General features: G+C 45.6%; 1 long non-coding RNA gene across 1 annotated transcript; it reads left to right on the forward strand.

Annotated features, from left to right (window-relative positions):
• The first annotated feature begins 266 nt into the window (after positions 1–266).
• Positions 267–8,999, forward strand: LOC113624428 (uncharacterized). The gene is made up of 3 exons (XR_003434328.1): positions 267–754; positions 1,118–1,289; positions 8,953–8,999. It is a non-coding gene; the product is annotated as an uncharacterized LOC113624428 (long non-coding RNA).
• Positions 9,000–25,123: the final 16,124 nt, after the last annotated feature.

Below are 25,123 nucleotides of genomic sequence, written 5' to 3' on the forward strand. Positions count from 1 at the left end.
TTTTCCATATTGATACACAGTATTTTTTCTGATTGCTTAACCTTCCATCCTCTTGGTATAACCCAATTTACTTAACTATTTGTTCTTTCATTTCACAAATATTTATTGAATGTCAGCTATGTCCCCGAGACTGTTCTAGGTGCTGGGGAAACAACTGTGAACAAAACAGATAAAAATTCCTTTCCTCCTGGAGTTTAAATTCTAGTATATGTGTGTTTGGAGCAGGGCAGACAGACATTTGAAAAATGTTATGTAAATTATTTATTATGTTAGAAAATAATAAATACTAAGAGAAAATGTAAAACAGGGCAATAGAATCAGGGTGTTTGGATTAGTAAAATTTTAAATAGGGTGGTTAATGAAGACCTCATTGAGAAAGGGAGATTTGAGTTACTACTTGAAGGAATTGAGGGAATGAGCCATATAGACATATGGAGAAAGAATATTAGAGGGAACAGCCAATGCAAAGGATCCAGTGTGACTGGGAAGGGGATGAGGTCCTTGTGTGCCACTGTAAAGGTTTGCTTTGACTTTGCTCTGAGTCATCTGGGCATACTCTGAGTCAGACGGGAAGCCACTGGAGGGTTCTGAACAGGGGAGTGACATGATCTGGTTTATGATTTGAAAAAGGAGCACTTTCACTGTTGCCTTGAGGGGCAGGAAGATGGAAGAGGGGAGACCACTTAGGGTCTAGCACCATCATCCAGGCCCCGGGAGGTGTTGGCTTAGAGCCGGGTTGGAAGCAGTTAGGGTGGTGAGAACATTTTGAAGAGAAGTAGGGAAGTGATTTCATTTCCTTTTCAAAGAATCACTCTGGCTGCGGAGTAGAGAATAGATTGTAGATGTAAGGGTGGAAGCAGAGAGATCAGCTGGAAGCTACCAGAGTGATCCTGGCAAAGATGAGGGTGATGTGACCAGGCTGGGAGCAGTGGAGGGCACTTCCCCATGGTGGCCTTAAGTTATTCCCAATTTTTCATTATTATAACAAATTTGTCCGTGAATTTTTCATCTCCATATTCCCCAGGCCTTTTTTCTGTTGAATTATCATTTCTTTTGCATAAGTTCTCAGGAGAAGGAGTACAGAGCCCAGTGAAAGGAATATTCTCTGTCTTTTCAGGTATATTTCCACAGGTTCTTTCCAAAGTGTTGGTCCGTCCGTGTGCAGCGACGAACTGTTTTGCCACAACCATTCCTGCTTTGCTGATGAAGAAGGGGATTCAGAACCTATCAAAGCAAAGGGATTTGAATGAAGCCAATTCGCTACACCCATTTTCATAGGACATTATGAGGTTGCTCTTCTATTGTTATTTTTTATTTATTTATTTATCTTAAAAAAATTATTTATTTTTGGCTGCATTGCGTCTCTGTTGCTGTACGCGGGCTTTCTCTCCTTGCAGCGAGCGGGGGCTACTCTTCGTTGTGGTGCGCGGGCTTCTCACTGCGGTGGCTTATCTCTGCGGAGCATCAGGCTCTAGGCCCACGGGCTTCAGTAGTTGCGGCACTCGGGCTCAGTAGTTGTGGCTTGCAGGCTCTAGAGCGCAGGCTCAGTAGTTGTGGTGCACGGGCTTAGTTGCTCCGCGGCACGTGGGACCTTCCCGGACCAGGGCTCGAACCCGTGTCCCCTCCATTGGCAGGTGGATTCTTTTTTTTTTTTTTTTTTTTTTTGCGGTACGTGGGCCTCTCACTGTTGTGGCCTCTCCCATTGCGGAGCACAGGCTCCGGACGCGCAGGCTCAGCGGCTATGGCTCACGGGCCCAGCCACTCCGCGGCATGTGGGAATCTTCCCGGACCAGGGCACGAACCCGTGTCCCCTGCATCGGCAGGCGGACTCCCAACCACTGCACCACCAGGGAAGCCCCAGGCGGATTCTTAACCACTGCAACACCAGGGAAGTCCTCTATTGTTCTTTTTTAAACAGAATGTTTCAAATACACTAAACTATAAAGAATAATGTTACAAACACCCTGTGTTCATTACCAGGATTTTAACAAGGATTGATATTTTGCCACATTTGCATCTATTATGGCTTTTATTGCCAAATATTAGTGGCAGACATCTTTGATTCTTGAACCTTCTTTCATGACCCTTACTATGCATCTGACTCTTTCCTTGTTGTTGACCATCATTTCACTCTGACACCTCCAGCTTTCTTCCATCTTCCTTATTCATTCCCTTATTCATTATTTAACTAAAAAGTTATGTCTGCTGTGTGTCAGAAGTGGGAGTTATGAAATGAAGATCAGGGGTTGGGTGGGAATGAGTGAGAAGTTTAGAAAGTTTTAAAAGCTGAAAGGTTAATATTTTGTTTTTGAGGCCGTGTCTCAATGTTCCCAAGTCACATAGTCTGTGTCAAAGCAGCCATATCTGAAGGTCATGTGCCTAATCACAGAGCTAGTTCGCATCGGGCCTTGCCATTCCTAGTCCTGCTTGCTTTCTAGTGCATCATAGTTCTTTCATAAGCAAACTCTTTCCCATTTCTCTGCTAAATCACAGGATCAGACATAATGAGGTTCGGGCATATATGCAAGAAAATCGCTCTGCTCATTCTCTACCTTGCAATAATTCTACCTCTTCCCCACCCCCTCCATCCCCACCTCGACTTCTGGGCTCACCATCTGCCTCTTACTGTGACATACAAGGCATCTGATCAACGTACTATGAAGGATACAGTTTGGGTGCTACAGACATAAGGCAGTATTTCATAGTGGTTACAAATGAGGATGTTAGGCATCTGACAGACCGAGACTGGTGTATTAGTTTCCTAGGGTGGCCGTGATAAATTACCACAAACGGGGACAGAAAACAACAGAAATTTATTCTCTCACAGTTCTAGAGGCTAGAAGTCCAAAACTGGCAGGGCCATGCAAGCTGCCTCTGAAGGCCCTAGGGAAGACTTGCTCCTGACCTCTTCCTAGCTTCTGGTGGTTGCTGGCCATCCTTGGAATTTCTTGGCTGTGGCCGTATAACTCCAGTCTCTGTCTCCATCTTGACATGGCTTTATCTGTTTTCTTCCTATGTCTCTGTCTCCAAATGTCCTTCTTCTTATAAGGACAGTAATCTTTGGGTTTAGGGCCCACTCTAATCCAGGATGATCTTAACTTGATTACCTTTGTAAAGACACTGTTTTCGTTTGGTAGTGTATATATGTCCATGCCACTCTCTCACTTTGTCACAGCTTACCCTTCCGCATAGCACAGGGAGATCAGCTAGGTGGTTTGTGACCACCTAGAGGGGTGGGATAGGGAGGGTGGGAGGGAGGGAGACACAAGAGGGAAGAGATATGGGAACATATGTATAACTGATTCACTTTGTTATAAAGCAGAAACTAACACACCATTGTAAAGCAATTATACTCCAATAAAGATGTTAAAAAAAGACACTGTTTTCAAATAAGGTCATATTCTGAGGTTCCAGTGGACATTTGACAAGATGCTATTCAACTCAGTACAGCTGAATTCTAGATTTGCCAATTATTAGCTATATGAGCTGGGAACAATCAATAAGCATTCCATAAAGATAGCTGTTATAGGAATGCAGAGGGAGGGAAGAGCAAACCATTTCTGACCAATGAGACAACTGAAAGAGGTGCATTTAAACTGGGCCAGAGGATTTTAGTAGGTGATGTTTAACTGCTGTTTAACGATTTATTCCAATACTTCCTGCCAGACACCAGGTGCTGTGTTGAACAATGAATTCTATTTCAAGTAATCTGAATTATAAATTTCCTGGAAATAGTTGGAGGAGAAAATTGGACAGTTCTGTGCCAGACACTCCTGGGTTTTAATGGCAAGGCGATATGCGGTAGAGTTTAGATGTTTTAACTCAGGAGTTTTCTGAAGATTCCAGGAGGTCCTGCCCCCAGGAGTGGCTCACAGCCTAAGAAGGAAGGACCAGGAGGGTATGGAGTGGTGAGCACGGACCTGAGCAGATCCTTTGAGGACATTCGCACGTGCATCCCAAGACTGAGACATTGCTGGGGCTGATGAGGGAACCGGAGAGAAGGGATCATTCCCACTGCCTTCCCCCAGAAGACTGATTGGTTTGGAGAATAAGGACAGGCATTTGGTATTAGAGCCCTGCATGTTTATGGGATGAGCTACCTTGGATCTAATCGAGGTGCGGTGATGTCCCATACACCAGCAAGGAGATCTTGAGAAAAGAGCTAGATCTCCTAGTCATACAACTGCCTGGGAAGAAACAATCACTAGCAACTTATTTCACACCCATTCTGACCCCACCTCTGCTGTTACAATTTAATCTCTGTAACAGTCCTTCCAGGCAGGCTTTATTATCCTCAATTTACAGGTGAGAAATCCGAGGCTTAGATAATATGTTTTGCCCAAGCCCACTCCTCTACCAAATGGCAGAATCAGGATTCCAACTCAGCTCTCTCTGATAACAGAGCCAGTGTTCTTAATTACTAGCTGTAGACTGAGCTAATTGCTTTAGGATATAGTGATTCAGAGGAGCTAGAGGATACTCAAACATTCCCAGGGGCAAGGCAAGGTCTGTTCTCTGTGTCTGAGGTAGGAGAAAGAAAAGCCAGCAAACTTATCATGGGATTTTAAAATTCCTCAAATGCAAAGGAGAACACCCAAAGACTGGCAGGAAGGGAGCTCTCGAGCTCTTGACGGACCCTGAACGGCAGCCTTATAAGAGCATCCTGCCGTGGGGAAGGCCAAGGAATGCACCCACTGTTCCAGGCCTAGGGATGTCATTGATGGAGCAGGATTCTGAAAGGTAGCTACAGCATAACTGCATAAGGGCAGCCAAAGGTCAGGAACATAGTAAGAGGACTTCATAGTCTATGGTGAGTTTCTGCAAATGTACTGTCCTCTGCTGAATGAAGAGACGGTAACTAGACAGCTTCACATGAGTTCATAGGTTCGTGGTTCTGTCAGTTGGTACCTCAGGGTATAGAAGGAAACTTGTGAATGAGAACGCCTCATCCTGCTGATGATGCATGAGGCATTGTGTACAACAGTGGCGATGCTGGAAACCAGGAATGGCTCAATAATGCAAGCGACAGAAGGAGGAAGAAGGTGGTACTGCAAACTGTGGGTTGGATTCCAATGCAGGCATAATTCTGGGAAGAGTCTTTAAAGGAGTAGCTCACACGTGTCTAGAGTGGAAGGGTGGGGATGACCACTGAGAGGCACCATAGGCTCCCTCAAAATCAGTCACTTACCCTGAGCCATGGTTAGAATCAGTGGTTCTTGGTCTGGGCTGCTTATTAGAATCACATGGGTGCTAAAGTCCCACTGCAAACCAATTTTTAAGCCTGAGTAGTGGTAGGGTTTTTTTTTTTTTTCTTCTAACAGTTTCAGTGAGATATAATTCACATACCGCACAATTCATCTAAAGTATACAATTCAGTGCTTTTTAGTATATTCACAGAATTGTGTAACCATCACCACAATCAATTTTAGAATATTTCATCACTCTTGAAAGAAATCTGTGCCCTTTAGCCTTCATCCCTACTCCTCCCATCTTTCCTAGCCCTAGGAAACATCCATAACATTCATTGACTTTCTGTCTCTATAGATTTGCCTATTCTGGACATTTAATAGAAATGGAGTGATACATGATCACTTAGCATAATGTTTTCAAGGTTCATCCTCATTGTAGCAGGAATCAGTCGTTCGTTCCTTTTTATGGCTGAATAAATATTCCGTTGTATGAATATGCCATACTTTATTTATGGATTCATAAATTGGTGAACATTTGGATTATTTCTACTTTTTGGCTATTATAAATAATGTTGTTATTTTGAACATTTGTGTACAAGGTATTGTGTGAATGTGTGCTTTCATTTTTCCTGAGCGTAGACCTAAGAGTTGAATTACTGGGTTACATGGTAAACCTATGTTTGTTTGTTTGTTTGTTCGTTTGTTTGTTTGCTGTACTTGGGCCTCTCACTGTTGTGGCCTCTCCCGTTGCGGAGCACAAGCTCCGGACGCGCAGGCTCAGCGGCTATGGCTCACGGGCCCAGCCGCTCCACTGCATGTGGGATCTTCCCGGACCGGGGCACGAACCCATGTCCCCTGCATCGGCAGGCGGACTCTCAACCACTGCGCCACCAGGGAAGCCCCTGTTTGTTTGTTTTAAAAATAATTAAAAAAAATAATAATAATTTTATTTATTTATTTATTTATTTATTTATTTATGGCTGCGTTGGGTCTTTGTTGCTGCGCTCGGGCTTTCTCTAGTTGCGGTGAGCAGGGGCTAGTCTTCGTTGCGGCGCGCGGGCTTCTCGTTGCGGTGGCTTTTCTTGCTGCGGAGCATGGGCTCTAGGCGCATGGGCTTCAGTAGTTGCGGCACATAGGCTCAGTAGTTGTGGCTCGCGGTCTCTAGAGCGCTGGCTCAGTAGCTGTGGCGCACGGGCTTAGTTGCTCCGCGGCATGTGGGATCTTCCTGGACCAGGGCTCGAACCCGTGTCCCCTGTATTGGCAGGCGGATTCTTAACCACTGCGCCACCAGGGAAGGCCCAGTAACCCTATGTTTAACCTTTTGAGGAGCAGTGGTGGTTTTGAAAGCTTCCTCATTGATTTTAATGAGATCATTAGAATCACAGTCAGGGTTGAGAACCAGTGATCCTCAGTGATACTGACAGAATGGTGAATCACAGGACACATGTTGACTGTTTAAGGGAGACATTTGCAGCTTTAGGGAGACACTTCTAATCCCTTAGGATCTGTGTAGAAGAGTGAGGATGGTTCATAGATGGTTTTCTAGCTATACCCAAGATGCTAGTGATTGCTGTTGACATGCAGGGAAATATGCCTTAGCGCCCTGTTCTCAAATCTATTCAATTCAACATTTATACTAATGACCTCAGTGGATGAATATCTGAAGCGGGAGTTTTCAAACTTTTTCTAACTGTACAACCCTTTCTCCCAATGAAATCCTCTGTAAAAGTTAAAAAAAAAAAAAAAAAAAGGGAAGCTGTTCTTGGGACCACTGAGGAATGGCCAGATTCTCAGGGTCCGGTCTCCTGACCCTGTAGAAGCTTCCTCTCTCATTTACTCACCCAGGGCTTTATAGAGTATAGTTTGAAAACCAGTGATCCAGAAGGTACTTTTTAATTAATGTATGGGTAACCCGAAACTAAGAACATGAACTACTTTTAATAACAGACTCAGGTTCAAGATGAACTCTAACAGGAATCAGTATAAAGGTAAACAAAACAAAACAAAAAGTGAACTCCTCTGAAGTGGGTTGTATTGAGAAGTAAAAGGTTTTCTTTCCTGCAGGGTATTCAAAATATCCCAGACAACTTTTTCTAAGAGGGAATTTAAAAACCAGAAGGTGAGGTGGTTGGCTTAAGTGATTTTGACAGTGCTTCCAACTCTAAGCCTCTGGAAGACCGTGGTGTTCATACTGGCAGAGTCACTTGTACCTGGAGGGTCTCTGCTGGGCAGAGGAAGGGTCTTGGCCTGCAGGATAAAAAATTGTTGTTTTTCTCCTTTATCTTTCCCCTAATTTTCCTAATCCATCTCCACTGGGGTTTTGCTTTGAAAAGAGCTGGCATTATACTCCAATAAAGATGTTAAAAAAAGAGAGAGAGAAAAGAACTGGCTGTGATAGCAGGGCATATCAGATCTACTATTTTTTTTGTATAAAATTTAATCATTATTATTCAATTAGATTGTAACTTCAATAAAGCCAGCACATTAGTTACTTTTTCAATGCTGCTCCTGGAACAGTGCCTGGCCTATAGTATGTGCTATGGAATGAATGTTTGTGAATCCTCCAGAATTCATATGTTGAAACCCTAACCCTCAATGTGATCATATTAGGTGGGGCCTTTGGGATGTGATTAGGCCATGAGGGTGGAGCCCTATGAATGGGATGAGTGCCCTTATGACAGAGACTGCCAAGAGCTCTCTTGCTCTTTCCGCCAAGGGAAGATACAACGAGAAGTCAGCAGGCTGCAACCTGGAAGGGCTCTCTCTGCAGAACTGGACCATGTTGGCACCCTGATCACAGACTTATAGCTCTAGAACTGGGAGAAATAAAATTCTGTTTTTTATAAACCACACAGTCTATGGTAATTTGTTATAACAGCCAAAGGACTAAGACACTAGGTGTACAATAAACACATGTTGAATGACTGATGAAATAAAAGCTATTTGACGTGTATAAAATTTCAGTTATGCAAAATGAATATGTTCTAGAGATCTGCTGTACAACATTGTGCCTGTGGTTAACAATACTGTATTGTACACCTAAAATTTTATTAAGAGGATAGATCTCACGTTAAGTGTTCTTACCACAATAAAATAAAAAATAAATAATAAAATATTCTTAACATCTTCATGTCAGCATGCTTTTCCCATTACCCCCATCCAGTTCTGCAGCTCCCCCCTCAGCAGCCATTCTCCCTTCTGTAACACACCAGGCCGCAGCTCAAGGAAAAGTCAGTACTCTGTAACTCTTCCCGGCCTTAGCTCTACACACTTGCCCCATCCCATCCCTTCCTCTCCTCCATCCTGACCTCCATCCTTGTGCTTTCTGACTCACACCTCATTCTCTGATTTTCAGCCTTACTTCCCTTGGGCTTGAATCATTCCTTTACTATTTACTTTTCAAGTTCAGGCAAGTTTCCTAATTGCTCTGTTCCCCAGGTTTCTCATCTACCCAGGAAAAAAGCTTAAATATTGTATGTGAAGGGAAGAGAAGTAAAGGTGGAATGTTGGGAAATACTACCATAAAAAGAATAAGAAATAGCGACATCTGATTTCAGATTGATTGAATGCACATAAAGTGCTTAGTTTCTTGCATACACCACACAGGCAGTAAATATTAGCAATTATCACTTCCATTATTCTTGAGATGTACTGTCATTATTAGCTCATGATTCAGATCTGATGCCTGTCAGCACCTTCTTTTTTTTTTTTTTTTTTTTTGCGGTACGCGGGCCTCTCACTGCTGTGGTCTTTCCCGTTGCAGAGCACAGGCTCCGGACGCGCAGGCTCAGCGGCCATGGCTCACGGGCCCAGCCTCTCCGCGGCATGTGGGATCTTCCCGGACCGGGGCACGAACCCCTGTGCCCTGCATCGGCAGGCGGACTCTCAACCACTGCGCCATCAGGGAAGCCCAGCACCTTCTTCTTGATGATGACCTTGACTCCTCTGGGCCACAAGGCAGTTTCTCCCCTCCACTGTGCTGCCCCGAGGAAACTCAGGCCTCAGGCCACTACCCTAGGGCTGGTTCCCTCTGGGCAGCGCCCACACATAGCTGACCTACCCTTCGAGCAGAAACAAACCTCGCTATTGCTAAAGAGTAGTTGTTGATTCTGTGTTTCTGATCGGGCTTGTCAAGCTGCTGAATGCGAGGGTTCACTCGCAGCCCTTCAACCTCCAAGCAGTGCTGTGCTTTAAACTGCTCGGTGCCAGCTCGAAAAGCCCCAAGCCCACCACTTGTGATTACCTGGGTTGCTGTCAAAATCAGTTGAGCTCTATCAGCCACCTGCAATTTCTTAGAATCTTTGCTGTTTATTTCAACTCTGGGTAGTTCCTACAGTAGTGAAAAGTGTGTCAAACCTTTTAAAATAGGAATAACATTTTGCTCTTGTTTCAAGAGAAGAGATGATTCCATTGTACTTTTTCTAGGTATGATTCTATTGACAAATGAGCCTGCATCTCTCAGTGTGTATATTATCAGGGCATCTTTGGTAAGCAAATGACCAATTTCAGGACGTTTATTTTAGGAAAAAGGCAGCGACAGGTTGGATTTGTATTTTAGGGAACAATCCCTTGGGCAGCAAGCTGGGGTGAGGGGGTGGGGGGAGGATAGAGAAGTCTAAGACTAGAGCTCGAGAGAAGAGCAGCTTGAAGGCTGAGGCCCTGAGCTCATAAGGAAGGTGTGACTTTGAGAGAATTGGTGGAACCTGCCAGACCCAGATGTGAAGAAACACCCCAACCCTGTTTTCCATAAGAACCCCAATTGTGTTTGGCAACTTCTGATGCTTAGGAATTTATTGACTGTTTGGGGTGACGTTAGGTGAAAAACCACACATCGCCCCACAGTCTCGAGCCTCCAAAGCTCAAGTCCTTTCCTTGCTTCTCCAAAAGGGCAGTTTGGTCTCCATCGTCCAACATACTCTGTCATTTACTGAGGCTAATGGTTTATGAGGTCTCGCCTGCTATAATGTGAGCTCCACAGGGCAGAGGTCTTTGTTTTATTTTCTGATGTATCCACGGTGCTTATAATAGTGCTCAGTTTATAGCAGGTGCTGAGTAAATATTTATCGAAATGGAATGAACAAAGAAAAGGCTGTTCGATATATTAATGCTGCAGAAGTTCAAGTAGAATGAGAACACAGAGACGATCCCTGGTTTTAGGATAAGAGGTCACTGGTGACCTGAGAGTAATTTCAGCAGAGTGTATTGTGAAAGCAAAAATGAAATGTTGCCACTGTTGTCATTCTAAATTCACTTTTTGGAAAAACATGATTTGGGGAGGTAAGGATAAAAGGCCACAAGACTAGGCTGGTCTTCTGTATGATATTTTGTTCATTTATCATGTTTGGCTCAAAAGGTGAACTATATTGTCCTATATTTGGTGAGGATGATGCCTCGAGAGAAAAATATACCTGGAAACATACAGCTGGTTTCTCAAAGAACTGTTGCATTTGGCCTAAGAGAACAGGAGACAGAGTACAAATAAGCAGAAATGGATGGATATTTCATTTTCATTAGGCAAATAAACAACAAAAATTTTTGTCAATCTATGTAGACATTTCAGGGTCAGATTTCTTCTAGGGATATTTTAGTGCTTGTTGACATCAAATTTCTCTCTCATCTTTGCTCCATCCCCTGACAGAGATGTGTTAAGTGTTGTTTGACAACATCTTAAGTCATGCTCTGACTCCTAGAAACATGCACTTCTTCTAGAAGGAAGCACCTCTTCTAGGGAATTTATGAACACTGTCAGAGTTGATCTGCAGCTCAACTGGCCATCATTTTTCTTAGTTGCTCTCAGAGGCATGGATGGAGGACTCTCTGAAGTCATCCTGACTGAGACAGCTGATTGAGACTTAATTCACATGGCAGTCACGTGACCTGACTTTACCACGCATGCCCTCAAAAATAAAATTTCCTTTTAAATATAAAATTATGGTAGCTATCCCCAAACCAGTGGTTTGGTGGCTAGAAACTGTCCTGGCCTGTCCAAGGGTCCCCAGAGACAGCTTGTGGGAAAGCAAGTAGGCCCCTTGTGTTCTTCTGCCTGAGCCTCCTTGTCACTCAGCCACATTGCTGCTGGTGGCCCTCAGGAAATTGCCCCTCTGCTGGGCACAGGTGTCTCCGTGGGTACTGCTACTACTATCACCACTTTAGCCTCTGGGGAGGGGACACTGTTCTGTCCTTTGCTATTCAGGCTAGAAAATAGACAGACCCTTCCCCGAAGTTGTCACAGCATAAAACACACCTTGCTGGAACTTTTAGCATGGATTCACTCCATGTAAAAATAACAGGAGGAAAGTTCAAAATTGAGAATAATGTAACAACGAATATGAGACGTGCCACTATGTCTTAGGTTATGTTCCCCAGAAGCTGACTCAGGCACACATCTGAGTGTGAGTAGCTCACTGGCAGATGATTGGTTGGAAGCATTGAGAAAAGTGGAGAAGTCATTCAGGGAAGGGAAGGAAGTCTAGGTTGGGTGTGTCAGTAAGATTACCACTGTGGGCAACTGGGGCTCAGTCCCACTGGGAACCTTTGAGAGACAGTATAGAGCTGCCTGGCCAATATGGTAATCACTAAGGACACATGGCCGCCGAGCATCTGAAATGTGGCTAATCGGGATTGAGATTTACTCTAAATGTAAAACCCCATTGAGTTTCCTCACACTTAGTACAAAAAAATGTAAAACATCTCATTGATGAGTTTTGTATTGATTACACATTAACATGATAACATTTTAGAAAAATGTGGTTTAACAAAATATATTATTAAAATTAATTTCACCTGTTTCATTTTACTTTAAAAAAAGGTGGCTACTAGGAAATGTAGACTTCCATCTGTGATTCGAATTATATTTCTATTGAACAATGCTGGTGTAGGTCATGCCTCAGAATTTTGCTACCTGAAAATTGAAGAAACTGGGTATATTTATCCACTTGCTCCAAATCATCACTGGCTGAATACTCCCCCGGGCGTGTCGACTCCCTGGTACTTCTGGCTGCCCCATGCAGAGGAGAGTGTGCTTCTGAGCTGGAGAGAGCCCCAGGGAGGGAGTCAGTAAGAAGCAATGGGTGCCAAGGCATTGGGAGGGGCACCAACGGTGCCCGGTACACTCTCTCCTTCCTACCTCCCAAAGCAAAGGCCATCCTAACCAACAAACTCCATCTCCCCAAACAGGAGGGTTCCACTCGTGCTCATCCTCAGAATCTAGGCCTGACTCACCCCAGGGAAAAGCAGAAGGTATTTGCTTACTTTTTCCCCTTCACTTGGCTCTAGGTCAGCTCACCCAAGAAATGATTGACAGGGGAGCCATTGCTACTGGAGGTGAGGTCTGGCATTATGCTCTTGCAAAGACAAAAGAATGCAAAGCCTAATATCAAGACATTTCCCAAGGTCTGGGTTCCTTAGTCAACTCTGCAGCAGGACATCCATAGTTCAGCCCAAATTGTGCTGGCCCAAAGCTACTTTTCCTTCTTTGTTCTCCATATAAGGTCCACAAGTCTGTCCTACGGCCTTCAAGAAACATGAGACCAAGAACACACAACTCAACAATAACAAACCTCATATTCTGGACACAATTCCTAATTCACATGGAGTGGGATAATATTTTAAAGAATTACTTCTGAATAAATTTAAAAAAATTACTTCTGTGTTCTCACATGTGCCCCTCCCCTCAATCCTCACAACCCTTCCAATGCTGGGCTGTCTGATTTTCTTCACTTGCACCCTGAGAAGCTTCCTCCTAGCCTGGAAAACTAGATAATGTCATCCACTGCTTTAGGGGAAGGTTGTCATTCTTAAACCAGAGAATAAAGGAGGCCAATTTATAGCATTTAAGTTCAAAAGTCACTGGTGCAGGTGTAAGAAAGAGCCGGATGCATAACTGCATAATTACAAAGCAGCTCTATCCCCCAGACTAAAGATTCCACAGCCTGGGGGAAGGGCAGAGAAGAAGGACCTCAAGGGCAGAAAGAGAGGTAGCGTGCTCCACTGGAACATGGTACACGGCCCATCAGCTCACATCCCTGGAGACCTAACCTGTCCTGAGGACCTAGATTAGATGTCCTGTTCACCTGTGGCCAAGATTTCTCATGGGCTTCAGTCACAGTGGTGATTAGCTTGGTCCAAAGCCCAGCACCTGTGCCCCAGGATTTTGTTCAGCTCTCTGCGTCACCCATACCTTGTGTGAAGCTCTTTTCCAACAGCGTAGGACACATAAAAGCCTCAGGATCAAAGTCTTGGTCACCTAGAGGTCTTCCTGGAGTAGTACCTGGGCAAATAGTACCATGGGACCAGACAGAATTGGCCCAAAACCTCTCAAAAAGCCAGGCCAGTCGCAGACACACAGCTGCATCATTAGGAAATACGTCTCCGTCCACAGTTATGACAACTCCTTACATGAATGTGCAGAGAAGATTTTCTCCTTGAAGCCACCTTGTTATTAAATCCCCCACCCCCAGGGTATTGAATAGGCTTCCCACAACAGAGGAAGGGTTTGCTCAAAGGTAAATCAATTGAAAAATAGCTAAAAAAACCCCCAAGGTATGATCTCACCTGGTGTCACCTTGTATCACGTAAGCCTGGGCTAAATAGCCAGGAAGCTCTCTGGATGAGTCAGAAATAGTCAGCGAGAAAGACAGAAGTCTGTGTGTGCTGGCTTCATAATTACCCACGGAAACGTGTGTCTTGGGTACGTTCAGGATACACTGTCTAGTTTGGTTGAGGCGGTTGGATTCAGTGGGTACATTCCAGGAATTGTTTTCTCAGGCCCCAAGATGGAAGAAGAGGAAAGCGGAAAGCCACCCCCAGGACTTGTGTAGCATTAGGCATCCTTAGGCCAATTTAGGGCAGTAAAAATGTCTCTTTCATTGACTCATGACTGATGCTTTAGATCTACTAACACTGGAAACAAGTGTTTAATGCCCTAGTGACCCAGCAAATATTTCCGAGAGCAGCCTCTTATATTTTATGCTTCCAGTGCTAGGTGACTGTGAGTTAATGACGGGGAAAACAGATGGAAAGTATCTGGACAATTGAAAGGAAATGACAATAAACTGCTTCTCAGATGTTGTTGGAGCCTGGAGCACACCATCTGTTGCCTAAGGTAAATGTCTCTTCGGCTGATCCCCAGCCGCATTTCCCCTCCTCTACACCCTGAACCGGCCGTCACGCCCATGCAACGTGACCTCCTCACCCACAGCTCACGGGAAGGGCTGTGCACACTTGACTCAAGCTGGACCCATCAGACTCTTCTCCGTGAAATTCGGAAATGGGCGTCTGAGCCTCTTGAGCAGCGGTATTTGGCTGCCGTGCACAGGGCTGCAGTGAGAGAGGAGAAGGAAGCAGATGCACAGAGTGAAGGAGAAAGGAGGACAATTCAGACGGTTGAGCAGCAGCATTGCAGCCCCTGGCCCCGCCCTCCCAGGTCTGGCTCCAGGCCTCCTAATGCCGCCTACTCACCAGTACCCTGATACATCGAAAACAACGCCCATCTCTACTTAAACTCCCGTGGGCGTCTGAGCAAACCATATCCCCGTTACCCCATCAGAAGCTCCGCATCTCAGGAGCCACCGTCCTCACAGCAGTCTTTCTTTGCAACTTGGAGGACAAACGGCTTGAGACATTCCTCACTTCCCTCACCTGTTTTTCCCTCTCGATCCCTCTGGACCCTGCAGTCTCCATTGAAGCGCCAAGGGGCAGGTCAGCAAAGGGCAGAAGAATAGCTCCTTTTTCTCTGTGGAGGTTCCCATCACTCCACATTTTAAAGTTTATTAAACAGGGCAAAAGGGAGAGGGGAGACAGTCCCCTCCTTCCTGCCTCTCCTCTGTTTATCCATTCCATGGGAACTTGTTAGGCACGTACCATGCGCCAGGCGCTTATTTAAGACACTAAATCTGTAGTACCTCCTGGAGGTTATGTTATAGTGCAGGGAGACAGACAGTAAATAAACAGGCAGCTAAAATAATTTCAGAGAGTGGAGAGCCATGAAGTAGATAAAACAGGGAAGGAAGATACAGCGTGACTGTGTGTATGTATACCTATGTGGCCGAGTGGTGGCTTCTTTAAGAAGGGTGTCAGGGCAGGGCACTCTGAGGGGGTGATGTGGATGGGAATGACAGATAGGGAAGGAGCTGGCCGTGGGAAATGCGTGGGGACAGCTTTCTAGACAGGGGTACAGCATATTCAAGGGGACTGGGACCCCTCCATCCTCTCCTGACCTCCCTCACTTCTTTCTTTCTTTTTTCCCTTCCCTCAAATATTAGCTGAGCTCACACTAGGAGTCAGGAGTTAGCTGGAACAGATCAAAAGAATAGGACAGAATTTTTGCCCTGGAGAAATTCACAGAGCAGATGAGCAGAAAGAGAGAGAAGCAAGTCATTAAAATACAGGTGGTGTGTACATAGCAGAAGGAAATAAAAAGTGTTATTGAGAAGATGGTTGGGAGCATAGAGGAGGCTGCAACTACCAACCAGGTCCTCTTAAACATCTGCCCAGCAGCTCGGTCCTCCAAGGAGAAGGCTGAGCTTCTGAAAGATCAGAAAGTTCAGTTCTTTCCAATGCGATGCCCTTTACCTTGAATGCGTTCGAAGCAGAGTGGGAAGCTTATTGGAACAGTCTAGCTAAGTATGCGTACAATACGCTAGCAGGGAAACCCAGGAGAAAGTTGGAATTGATCCAAGTTGCTGGAAAAACAGGAAAGGTGACTTTTATTTGTAGGACTAGGATGCTGACATTAACACACACACACACACACACACACACACACACACACACACACACACATACACACACAATGCTTGGAGAACTGAAGGCAAAGGGAGGAATTAGCTGTCCCTGAAAATGCGTAATCCAAGAACAAAAATTTTACAGAACAAGGGAAAAACCTTTACATAACACAGGGTCAGAGTGAACTCTCTGGTGCTTACATAACTGATGAAAGGTTTAAAGGAAACTGTGTATTTACTTAATGGTATGACTCATTTAAATGGAACGACTTAAGAAACACACACACACACGGTGATTAGGTTTTCCATTTATTGTTGTTGTGGGTCCATGTGACACTTAACTACATTGAAGCCCCAAAATATGGAAACCGCCAACAGAATGTGTCTAGGTGAGGACAAAAGAGGAACAGGTTGTATCATGTAAGCAGTTTAAGAGGAAATGTGAACTCCAGCCACTGTGTCCTGCATGCCTTCAGATGACAGCTGGTGTGAGTAGGTGTTGGATGTTAGGTAAACGGAAGAAGTGACTTCAGTGGTGGGAGGTGTGAATGCCAGACTGCAACTTGGGTTTGCGGTAAACACCAGAAAGAGGATGGAATAGAGGTATTTTAATCACTATGTGAGAACAGAATAGATCATAGGGTAACCAGATGTCCCTCTAGAAGGAAATTGTCATTTTATAAACATTTGTCCCAAGAAGACTTTGCGGGAAAAGAATAGTCCTTGACCAGGACTGGTCTATGGCAAAGTTCCTTCTACTTGGTGAATTTGGGAGGGAAAACTGGGAATTTGGCTCGGTGCCTTTACCCTCTTGGGAGCAGGCTCATCGGCTGGGAGTGCGTCCCCTTCAGCATCCCCAGGGCAGGCTCCGCCCCTGCATCAGGAGGCTTGCTCTGGCCCAGCACTGCCTTGGAATGGTGATTCCTAAGCCTGCTTCTGTTTGCCCATAGATACACATGAGCTCTTCCAACCTCACCTTTATCAATAATAAATGTGATATTTTGGTCTCTAATTACTTGGTCTTTTGTCTTATTTCTTAATAGGTTCAGAGCTCAGGCTGGGAAGCAAGACATCATTACTGAGATTCTAATAGAGTCCTGGGGGGCACCTCAAAGAGTCCTCTGCAGTTGTTGAAATTATCTATCTATCTATCTATCTATCATCTATTTATGTATTTATTTATGGCTGTGTTGGGTCTTTGTTGCTGCACGCGGCTCTCTCTAGTTGTGGCGAGCGGGGGCTACTCTTCATTGTGGTGTGCAGGCTTTCTCATTGTAGTGGCTCCTCTTGTTGTGGAGCATGGGCTCTAGGCACGCAGGCTTCAGTAGTTGTGGCTCATGGGCTCAGTAGCTGTGGCTCGAAGGCTCAGTAGTTGTGGCTCACGGGCTTAGCTGCTCTGTGGCATGTGGGATCTTCCCGGACCAGGGCTTGAACCCGTGTCCCCTGCATTGGCAGGCGATTCTTAACCACTGTGCCACCAGGGAAGCCCTGTAGTTGTTGAATTTGAGATTCAGTCAGAGGCCCATGCACCTGCCAATTTGGAGAGACAGGTCTTACATGTTAGGACAAAGGAAACACACCGTGATTTCTAAGGCGATCCCCAAATCAAAAGTCACAAGGGCAGACACCCTGAGTGCCAGGTGTGAATTTGTAATTGAGTCACTTCTCATGTGGGCAAGTCTATACAACATGCTTCAGGGTGAGAATTCTCTCTCAGGAAAGTCATGTTTCTATCTCAGCTATGCTAGGAGGACTGCTAGGTTTTAAAAATACCACTAATTCAGTATGGACCGGAAATCAAAACAAACAGAAATCAGAACAACAACTAAAAAAGCAAAAAAACCTCAAAACCAAAACCAACCAACCAACCAACCAACAAACAAAATAACCCAAACCACTCCATATAAATAAAACCAGCACTTTAACTGGTTAATGGGTGTGTGACACATATATGGTAGTTCCTGTACTGAAAAATAAAACAATAAAACATAGGTTCTGTATAGCAATTTGCAGTTAGTGAAGCATTTTTAGACACATCTACTTTGATCCAGTTAAAAACCTCACAATAACATGATCTCCTCTTTCACGAGAGGATGAAAGGAGGAATGGGAAGGAATAGAGGAGACCAGAGAGAGAGAGGCAGGAATTGAGTTTGACTGGACGGCTGCGGGGAGATGCTGTGGACCACCACGTGCAGCTGTACTGAGCTGTGCACTGCACAGTCATATAAAATGGCCTCAGAGATACCTTCCAGCTTAGAAACATCATAGAAGTATGAGATTCATGTGTTTAATATCTCTAACCACATCAGGTTCCAAATATAACTTACACTACTGAGTGAGGTAACAATTCCGCCTCTCAGCAAGATGCATTGCCTGGGTCTCACGTACAGGGCCCGGAAGACTTGCTGGCCAGAGCCAGGGCTTCTCACATTAGCTGGGCCTGCACACCACAGCTAGATTTTTTCCCATGTACATCCACACGGGACTCTCTGGGGCAGGCCCGACCAGGGTGGAAAAGTTCCATTTACTGAGCACCTCTAACGTCCCACAAACGCACAGAGCAGGAACATGTATATCATCCTCTGCAATCCTCTTCATGACCTATGTGGTAGGTGTCTGCTATCCCCATCTTATAAATGAAAACTCTGAAACTCAGAGAGGCTAACTGCCCTGTCCAATCCAACACTGGCATCAGATGGCATCTGAAACCTCCAAGAGGAACTGGACAAACGTTCAGACTAATGAAAGAAGTTAGCAAAAGGAAAGGAGAATTCCTGCTGAAGACAAGGATGAAATAGGTAGAGAGAAAGGTGCAGACACACAGAGTATGATATTATACTTTGCTATTCCAGGAACAAAATTACGTGAATACTTGCCAGCGATGGATTGAGTTTGCAGCAATTCAGTGAAGAGCCTGCCTGAGAAGAAAGCTGCCCAAGAGGGAAAAAAAGAAAAAGTTTTCCTGAGAAAAAGTCTCTGAGAGAGGAGCACCACCCAGATTGAGAGACTAAAGGCAGTGACCCCCCAGATACTGAGCATGGGATAAATTTGCTCTTGACGTCACAGTATGGGAAGTGACCAATTTTCACAGAATGCAGACAAAATTACAGAAATATGGGAATGAGGTATTTTATGAGGCAGGTTAACTGAGATTACTAAATAACTTTTTTTTGCAGTACGCGGGCCTCTCACTGCTGCGGCCTCTCCCGTTCTGGAGCACAGGCTCCGGACGCGCAGGCTCAGTGACCATGGCCCACGGGCCCAACCGCCATGCGGCATGTGGGATCTTCCCGGACCGGGGCACGAACCCGTGTCCCCTGCATCGGCAGGTGGACTCTCAACCACTGCGCCACCAGGGAAGGGAAGCTCCCTGTTTTCCTTCTTGTTGGCTCTCCTGATGTGTAGGCAGCGTGGACCGTGATCACTTTCTCCTGACATCATGTACTTTCCTGATACCATGGTGCTCACAGCCACCATCACCACCGGCACACACACAGGCTTTCTGATAAAAAGCTTTCTGACCCAATTCTCTAACAGTTTCCTATGTGTTCTGCTTCCACTCCTACCCATTCTACCACTCCTGCCCCAACCCGCAGGCCCAGGGCTGGTACCCTCCAGTCTTCCTCCTTTCAAGTTAGCCTGGCCACTCCCTACTTCGAACCTGGTCAAGGTCAAGGAGGCTCTGGGAGAGATGACAACCACGCTTCAAATGTCAGTGGACAGTGTGAGTACCCCAGTCCATGATGTGACAAGAAAAGCCTAGCAAGCTGATTTTAGTATCCATTTCCCAGCACTCGGAAGTGGGAAGCATCCAGCTCCCACTTCCCAAGACTGTTTTGGACTTGGTGGCCTTCTGACTGGGATTCTAGCTAGACTCATCGCATTCCTGGATGTTGGGCTCATTTTGGACAATTGACAAATGTGTACAAGCTATGCTGCTTTAACCAGAGGCCCAAATGGTTAAGATAGAAGTTTATAAAACTCTCAAGGAAAAATCCAGAGATAGGGGCTTCCCTGGTGGCGCAGTGGTTGAGAGTCCGCTTGCCGATGCAGGGAATGCAGGTTTGTGCCCCGGTCCGGGAAGATCCCACATGCCGCGGAGCGGCCGGGCCCGTGAGCCGTGGCCGCTGGGACTGCGCGTCCGGAGTGTGCTCCGCGGTGGCCCAGGCTAAGGTCATCTAGGAAGCCAGGCTTCTTCTATCTTGTTGCTTCACTAACCCCAGGGCCGTTGCCTTTGTCTTCATGGCTGAAGCTGCCTCACCAGGACCAGGTCTGGGTTTCAGCCCATGGGAAGGTAGAAAAGGAAGAGCCAGGCATCTGGCCTGTAAACTGTTCACATCACTTCCATTCATGTCCCATTGGCCAGAACTTACTCCAATGCAATAATTAGCTGTAACAGAGGCTGGGGGGACTTCCCTGGCGGTCCGGTGGTTAAGACTCTGCCCTTTGAATGCAGGGGGCGCGGAGTGTGATCCCTGGTGGGGGAACTAAGATCCCACATGCCACACGGTGCAGCCAAAAATAAATAAATAAATTTTAAAAAAAGGGAGGCTAGGAAATGTAATCTCCAGCTAAGTGGCCATATGCCTGGTAAAATTTCAAGGGCCTATGACCAAAAGGAAGAAGGGGAGAATGGATACAGCTGGACAATCATGAGTCCCTATCACACACCCCTTTAGTCCTTTATCCTATGCCTAGTTTGTTCTCACATCCTTGTATTATTGGCCCTCAAATCTCATTCACACGTGCCCTAACCCTGTGGCTCTCTCTGGACTCCCGGCCCTGGCCTGCTCCTGACTGGTTCTCTTTGCTTTTCCTCTAAATCCCTGTTAGAAACTTGCTTGGGGTGGGGTGGGGGACTTCTGATGGGAGAAGGTGTCAACAACAGAGAAACACACACCGGTCAGAATGGCCATCATCAAAAATTCTACAAACAAGAAAAGCTGGAGAGAGTGTGGAGAAAAGGGAACCCTCTTGCACTGTTGGTGGGAGTGTAAATTGATACAGCCACTATGGAGAACAGTATGGAGGTTCCTTAAAAAACTAAAAATAGAACTACCATATGACCCAGCAATCCCACTACTGGGCATATACCCTGAGAAAACCATAATTCAAAAAGAGTCATGTACCACGATGTTCATTGCAGCTCTATTTGCAATAACCAGGACATGGAAGCAACCTAAGTGTCCATCAACAGATGAATGGATAAAGAAGATGTGGCACATATATACAATGGAATATTACTCAGCCATAAAAAGAAACGAAATTGAGTCATTTGTAGTGAGGTGGATGGACCTAGAGTCTGTCATACAGAGTGAAGTAAGTCAGAAAGAGAAAAACAAATACCATATGCTAACATATATATATATGGAATCTAAAAAAAAAAATGGTTCTGACAGGAATAAAGAAGCAGATGTAGAGAATGGACTTGAGGACACAGAGAGGGGGAAGGGTAAGATGGGATGAAGTGAGAGAGTGGCATGGACATATATACACTACCAAACGTAAAATAGATAGCTAGTGGAAGCAGCCGCATAGCACAGCGAGATCACCTTGGTGCTTTGTGACCAAGGAGTGGGATAGGGAGATGTAAGAGGGAGGGGATATGGGGATATACGTATGCATATAGCTGATTCACTTTGTTATACAGCAGAAACTAACACACCATTGTAAAGCAATTATACTCCAATAAAGATGTTAAAAAAAAAAAGAGAGAGAGAGAAACAAAACATTGACAGCCCACGTTGGGGCCATTCAAGGCCAGATCCACCTACCTTACCGATGTCGCAGGCCCCCTCTTTACTTCAGTTATGTGTGGATTCAGCTTACATGAATAAAACACGTAAGAGACGTTGGGGAGACATTTCAGGGCTTATGCTCGGGAGAGAAAGTGGTTGAAATGAACACTTGAGGGAGGGTGCAGGTACGAGCTAGAGCCTCTGCCTACCAGGAGACATGATTTCATCTGCCTCTTCCCCCCTCCGCCCTCATCTTCAGCCTCTCTAGCATCATTATAACCATTATGACCTCCATTTATTGAGTACTGTCAGCACCAAGCATTCTACACACATCATCTCTTTTGATCTCTACTCCAACTCCAAGAGATAGGCTTTATTATTTCTGTCTTACACCTTCAGAAACTGAGGCATGGAGAGATAAGAACTGACTATACCGTGTTGAAAGGGTTACATTAGATAATTCACATAAAAACATCTAGCTCAGTGCCTGGAAAACAGAAAGTACTCAATAACTATATTAGCTTCTCTTGTTTTAACAGAGGAGGAAACAGGCTTACAGAAGACAAGTGATTGGCCAGTGTTGGCTCCAGAATTTACATGTAGAAGGGGCTTAAGGTGGTGATCTGGTTTGGGCTTTTGGGGAGACTGTTCTGGCTGAAGCTGCACAAAAATTATATCCTGTTCACTTAGCTTGAGAATAACAAAAATACCAAAAATTTCGAATAAGGTTATATTCATACTTTGCATAAGATCAAGAATATTGGGCTTCCCTGGTGGCGCAGTGGTTGAGAGTCCGCCTGCTGATGCAGGGGACACGGGTTCGTGCCCCGGTCCAGGAAGATCCCACGTGTCGCGGAGTGACTGGGCCCGTGAGCCATGGCTGCTGGGCCTGCGCGTCCGGAGCCTGTGCTCCGCAACGGGAGAGGCCACAGCAGTGAGAGGCCCGTGTACCGCAAAAAAAAAAAAAAAAAGATCAAGAATATTTCAACTGTTTGTTATAATGATGATTATGATAATCGTTTGGAATAGCTTGAGGTCTGAGAGAATCATGGATGGCTAAATCCCCTCCAAGCTACCTCTTGGTGCCCCTACTGTAATGGCCCAAGCTAGGATCTGAAAGCAGTTCTGATTCTAGAGCCCACGACTTCGCTACTACCCTGTACCCTCTGTGAGTTGGCAGAAGCTTGAGTAACTGAGGGTTCTTTTTTCCCCCGAGCCGGGCCTCCCGCCTGAGGAGTTGGGGGTTGGTAACCTCCCCACACTTGTGACTCTCTCTGGGACTGCCATTCCTGCTTCTCACAAGCAAAACCGAGGCACAGAATCCCCCAAGGTAGATTTCCCTTCCTTCCATTTCCTGAACAGCATTCTAGCACTTAAGATGAACTTGGACTGGGTCTCTTCACCCTTCTCCAAATTGTTCTGGAAACCGTCTCACAGCATTAGGGCAAATCTTCTGTCAGCACGGCAGACCTGCCAGCTGTGACAGACAGACATTCTGCATTTAATCAGAATTTTCATTCTCCCCTGGAAGGACTCAAGGTGCTGTCATAGGCTCTTCACAGACAGCAGTAATTGTAAAGTCTTCCTGGCTTTACCCCTGAAGGGGTCCAATGAGGTTCTGAGAGTTTCTGGATAACTGTGGTGATAACACAGTGATAACAAGGCAAGGCTGGAATTTTACAAGTGAAGGCTTCTCAGTTCTGAAGATAATGTCAAAGATACCAGTTTGTAAAAGCTTGTTTCAGATTCTGACCAGAGGTTAAGTAAGAGTGGTGTTTGGTCAGCTCCAAGTGAAAAGCAAATCCAGCCCTGCAGCGAGGGAGGTGGACGGCTGCCCCCATTCTCTCACTCACTGATGGATCCATTCTCTCATGGGTCGTCACATATTTATTGAGCTCCTACTATGTGTCAAACACCACACTAAGCGCTGGGAATGCGATGACCTGCATAGTCCCGACCTCAGTGGCCACTGTCTTCTGTAGAGGACACGACTGTGTAATCAGACAAACGCTTTATTTTCTTTATATTGGGCCCAAATCTGTGAGTTTGTCTATTTTTATACTTTTCAAACATCCTGAGCACTGACTGTGTTGGATGCTGGGGATATGATGTTGGGAAACTGTATCTGCCCTCAGCGTCTACTGTCTAAGTTGAATCTGGGCACAAACAACCAAAAGCCGTGTGCTAACCAGAGCTGTGGCCAAGCGAGATGGTTAATTTTAGATGCCAATTTGGGCCACAGGGCGCCCAGACAATTGGTTGAACGTTATTTCTGGGTGTGTCTGTGAGGGGATTTCTGGAGGAGATTCACATTTGAATTGGTGGAATAGTTAGCACCCAACATCGGTGGGCCTCATCCAGTCTGTTGGGGGCCTGAATAGAATAAAAGGCTGAGTAAGAAAGAATTGTCTCCCTCTGCCTGTGGTCTTCGAGCTAGGATATTGGTCTTCTCCTGCCTCCAGACTTGGACTCAGACCGGAATTACATCATCAGCTCTCCTGGTTCTGAGGCCCTTGGACCTGGACCGGAACCACACCATTGGCTCCCTGGGGCCCCCAGCTTGTCAACTGCAGATCTTGGACTTCTCAGCCTCCATGATTGCATGAGCCAATTCCTTATAGTAAATCTATCTATCTAGTATCTGTCTATCTATCTACCTATCTATCTATCTATCTATCATCATCTATCCTATTAATTTTATTTCTCTGGAGATCTCAGACTGTACACCAAGCAATGATGGGAGTCCAGTAGGAGACATTGAAACGTCTGGTGCGTTGAGCAAAAATGCCCTTGTGGCTTCCCCATGCTTTTGAAGGCTGGGGCAATGAGGGCTGAGTCAGACTGCACCTGGGTCTGGGCCAGCCTCCTCCCCTGCCCTCCCTTCCCCTGTTCTCTCCTTCCCTCCTCTCCCTCTCCTTGTCGCTCCTCTTTGATTCTTCCGCCATTGTCTATTTCTTGCTGTCCCCACCTACTCCTGGATCTCATTGTCCTAAGGTTCTTTCCTATCTCTTAAAGCTCCTGTTACCAGGTAGGTGTCAGATGGACATATTTCACACCAAGATGTGAATAATTAATAAGAATTAAATTGTTGCCACCCCGATCCCTACCCCAGAGTTGGTGATTTTATTTTTCAGCAAAGGAACAAATCATTAGCTAAAAAACTGGTGTTCCACGGGATTAAAGGCAGACACGCAGACGTGGGTCAAGGAATGGTTGGGGTTTGGGGTGGGAGGAGGGGGTAGTTTCCTGGCCATGAAGGCTCAGAGCCTCCCAGATTCCAGTGTGTAAGGATCTAAAACACCCCTGCAGGGACTTTGACTCCATTTCTGGTTTCAGCCAAGGTGAGAGAGTCCAGGCCGCGGAACCTGCCCGGGCCAGATCCACAGCCAAGTCCACAGCCGGGTCCTAAGAAGGCGCAGCTTCCCAGGGATCACGTGTACCACGGAGACCGCCACATTCTTAGCCCTTCT

This window comes from Aethalodelphis obliquidens, unplaced genomic scaffold (genome assembly GCF_003676395.1).
Source record: "Aethalodelphis obliquidens isolate GAN/ISIS:26980383/991018 unplaced genomic scaffold, ASM367639v1 scaffold13, whole genome shotgun sequence".
Lineage (NCBI taxonomy): Eukaryota > Metazoa > Chordata > Mammalia > Artiodactyla > Delphinidae > Aethalodelphis > Aethalodelphis obliquidens.